The sequence below is a fragment of the Panthera tigris genome, chromosome D4 (genome assembly GCF_018350195.1).
Source record: "Panthera tigris isolate Pti1 chromosome D4, P.tigris_Pti1_mat1.1, whole genome shotgun sequence".
NCBI classification, from domain to species: domain Eukaryota; kingdom Metazoa; phylum Chordata; class Mammalia; order Carnivora; family Felidae; genus Panthera; species Panthera tigris.
In genome coordinates this window covers 65,428,847-65,433,435 of record NC_056672.1, presented here as the reverse complement: position 1 = coordinate 65,433,435, position 4,589 = coordinate 65,428,847, and the positions used below count along the sequence as shown (strand labels likewise).

General features: G+C 37.3%; 1 pseudogene; it reads right to left on the bottom strand.

Moving 5' to 3' along the window:
• Window positions 1–3,257: 3,257 nt before the first annotated feature.
• Window positions 3,258–4,191, bottom strand: LOC102950938 (annotated as a pseudogene).
• Between the last annotated feature and the right edge of the window lie 398 nt (window positions 4,192–4,589).

Here is a 4,589-nt window from a genome sequence, read left to right as displayed (position 1 = left end):
ATTAGAAGATTCAGTAATCTAAAGATGTCATTCCTTCATTCTTTTTTTTTTTAATATATGAAATTTATTGTCAAATTGGTTTCCATACAACACCTAGTGCTCATCCCAACAGGTGCCCTCCTCAATACCCACCACCCACCCGACCCTCCCTCCCACCCCCCATCAGCCCTCAGTTTACTCTCAGAAGATGTCATTCTTTCCAAATTGAAATGTAGGTTCAAGGCAGTCTCAGAATTTCAGCAGGTATATTGTGAAAATAGATAAGCAGACACTAAAATATACAAATGCCAACACTAGCTAACACACCCATAAAGAAGAAATAATTTAGAGGACCCAAATCAAGCCTTATTATAGAGCTATATCTAATAAGATAATGTAGCACAGATAAGAATAGACTAGTGGAACAGAACAAGAGGTCCAAAAGAGATCCAAACATATATGGTCAGTTTATTCAAAAGTGACGCTGCAGTGCAGTGGAGAAGGAAGCTTTTCAATAAAGTCATGTTGAGTTGAATAGTGTGCACAGGGTAAAAAATAAATCTTGACCTTGGCTTATATGATAAACAAAAATTAATTCCAGATGGATTGTATATCTCAGCATGAAAGGTAAAAATGCTAATATTCTAGGAAGTAAGGTAGGGGTTTGGACTTACCAAGATATTTCCCTATGGATAAAAATAGGATAGACAAATCAATAAAATTATGAATCTTTTAAGAGGGATAAAGACCAGGTGAGTCAGTGTTGGATAGGTGATCAAACCAGTCATTGCTACATCAGTCTTATATTGCTACAATGAAACAAAGTAATAAACAATGATAAAATCTCAATGGCACACCAAAATAAACATGTATTAAAGTCTACTTGAGTTCTGACAACCTGAACTGGGACTCCCTTTCATGTTGACATTTTACTTATTACTTCAGGCCCCCAAACACCCTGCTGGGCAGAACAAGCAGGGATTCCCTCCTGAACTCTGTTGAGTTGTTGAAACCTTTGCTGGATGGCCCTTGAGCAGAGCTACTCTCCTCATCCAGCTCAGGCTGTGGCACTGTACCAGGCAGCTCACCTGTATTATGTATAAATAGATGTTAGGATATCACATAAAAAATAAAACTAAAATTATTATGAGAAATTTCAAGGGGATTCTTTTAAAAGGAAATATTTAAAATGACTCTTGCTTCTGAAAGAGTGAAATTGTCAGTATACCTTGGGAAGGGTTTATACAATTGATATATTTTTCCCCAGCAATTCCTCATTATAGAATAATTATACACTGATATGATTTTTGCCTTACCCAACCCAAATGACCTCTTCAGTATATTTATCATTCTTTTATCTGCCCTTATATGTCCATACATTTAATATTAGCTGATATTTTACCCAAAGCTGTTGGATATGTTGTTTAGTCAATGAAATAATGCATAAATTCAAGTTCTCTTATCTTTCTGTATTATATCAAGGACTTGGACTATATTTTATTCTTCTTTGAAAATGTTGGGGACCCTGGGTGCCTCCATCAGTTAAGCGTCTGACTTTTGATCTCTGCTTAGGTCATGATATTATGGTTTATGGACTGAGCCACAGGTCAGACTCTGCTGACAGCATAGAGCCTTCTTGGAAATATTTCTCTCCTTTTTTCTGCCCCTCCCCTGCTCCTTCTGTAAGTAAACAAACAAACAAACATTTTAAAAGAAATGTTAATTCAGTAGTTAAATACTGGCTACTGTTTTATTTTAAAGACATTTTAAAGTAATTTTTATTACATGTTTTATTTATTTATTTTGAGAGAGAGAGAGAGAGAAGGAGCAGACAGAGAGAGAGAGAGAGAGAGAGAAAGAGAGAGAGAATCTCTGTACACACCATCAGCACAGAACCAAATGTGGGGCTTGACTCAAGAACCACGAGATCTTGACCTGAGCCGAAACCAACAGTTGCATGCTTAAATGACTGAGCCACTCAGGCACCCCGTGCCTACTGTTTTAAATACATTTGACATTCAACTTGATACAGAGAACAGTGAGTTCTGACATGGGGGGATTTCAGAATTTAACAAATGTTTATAGTATAAAAGGAAAATAGCCATAACAGAGATAAAACTCAGCGCAGCATAGAGAAGGGAATAACTAGCCCAGTAAACTTTGGAAGGATTTGTAGAAGATCTAACACTTGAATTGTGTTTAATGAAATTTCTGGGCTGTTACCATAGAAAGAGAAATGTGATGATGGGGATGAAGTAGCTGTTGTCTTTAGATGTGAAAGAACATGATATAATTGGAGAGGTAATAGTGAATGTAGCACAGCATGTGCAAACATGGGAGAAAAAGGAGGGAAAGAAGAAGGGGAAATAGGTACCTGAAAGATTAGGTTAGACTCAGGTCAAATCCTTGGGTAAAACAAAAATCAGTAATAGACAAACAGGAAAACTCAAGTAGTTCTCTTGAAAGGGAACTGAAAAATACATGTTTTACTTGTTCAGTAGACATACATACAGATGGTCCATACATTAAAATGGTTTGACTTAGGATATGTCGACTTCACAATGATGTGAAAATTATATGCATTCAGTAGAAACCTTACTTTAAAATTTGAATTGTGATCTTTTTGTGGGCTAGTAACATGTGGTATGCTACTCTTTTGTTGCGCTAGGAAATGGCAGTGGCCCCAGCTTCCAGTCTGAGACACATGATCATGAGAGTAAAGAGCTGATAACACTCAAACCATCCCGTACCCAAACAACCATTCTGTTTTTCAGTTTCAGTACAGTACTCAATAAGTTATATGAAGTATTCAATACTCTATTGTCAACAGGCTTTGTATGCGATGTTTTTGACCAATTATAGGCTAATGTAAGTGTTCTGAGCATATTCAAGTTAGGCTAGGCTAAGCTCTGATGTTCAGTAGATTAGGTGTATTAAAGGCTTTATTGGCTTGTGATATTCTCAAGTTTCAATGGGTTTATTAGGATATAACACCATCAATTAAAGATGATCTGTACTAGATTTTCTTGGAAAAGCTTAATCTCATTTTTTTCTTATTTCTCAAAGTTTACGCTCACTTCTTATACTGGTTGTCTTTACATTTTGTAACAACATTTTCATGAAAGGTAAAGTTATATTATTGTCTTGAAATTGCTTTCCAACTCCTAAATTCTGTAATTCTACCTACAATCTTTATTTCTTTTGTTTTGTTTATATGAAAAACTTTTGCCTCAAATCTATGAGTTTATTTTGTGCATGAACTCAAAGATGTAAGTTTTTCATCCTTTCCTCCAGAGCCACTGTCTACTCATCATTTTTCTCACAGCTCCAACACCTCTGTGTTCCCCAGGCTATAGATGATAGGCATATCATTGGCATGGGAGTGACTACTCCATAGAGCAATCAATTTGTCAACAGCAGAGTCTTTGGACTTTGGCTTCATGTATATGAAGAGGATTGTCCCATAAAACAAGGTCACTACTGTTAAGTGGGCTGAACAGGTACAGAAGGCCTTTTTTCTTCCTTCTGCTGAATTGATTCTTAGTACAGTAGAAAGGATGAAAATGTAGGGGATACAAATTTACAATAATGGAATAAACAAAAATATTACATTGCCTAACATTATAGCAATCTCAATCAAAGTATTATGTGTACAAGCAAGCTTGACAAAGGCCAATATTTCACAAAGTGGTTAATGGCATTTTTTCCACAGAAGGGCAACTGTATTGCAAGTATAGTTTTTATCAGTGAATTGAGAAAGCCCAGTCCCCAGGAGAGGGCTGCCATCTGAATACAAAGTGCCTTGCTCATGATGATGGGGTATCTCAGAGGGTTACAGATGGCCACGTAATGGTCATATGCCATCACTGCTAGAAGCACGCACTCGGTGGACCCCATAGTGTAGGAGACAGACATCTGAACAACACATCTAAGGAAGGAGATGGTTTTCTTCTGTGATAGGAAGTGAATTAACATTAAGGGGATAAAGGAGGACATGTAACAAATATTTAGGAAGGAAAGATTACCAAGGAAGAAGTACATGGGCGTATGGAGGCGGGAATCTAGGAGAGTTAGTATGATCAAGGTGCTGTTCCCTAGCAGGATCACCAGGTACATCATCAAGCACATGACGAAAAGGAGTTTTTCCACTTTGGGGTACTCAGAAAGTCCCTGCAGAATGAACTCAATCTCTGTCCAGTTCATCCTGTCCATTTTACTTTTTTATACCTGGAGTAATCCAGAAGAGAAAACTTCATGTGAGCATAACGCATCAGTGCATATTACCATGTGCAGATATCACTGGAGGAGGGGCACCACGTGTGTGCCCACAACAGCTGGAGTGGTGCTAAGAACTCTGAGGTTAGCTGTTTGAATTTCTCTTCTGGCTCTTAAGGGAAGGGATTGAAGATGTGTAAAAATTACATTGATAGCTTATTAAAAATTATAGGCTTTTGTATTCCATTTGCTGGGATTATGATACACAGTTCTGAGGCAGGAAAGAACTATTTGCATCTAACAAACATTTGTTACTTCCTGTTCTTTGGACCCACAGACCCCACTTTGAATATCATCATTTTGGAGACGGTGTGCTTAACCTGTTCAAAATAACT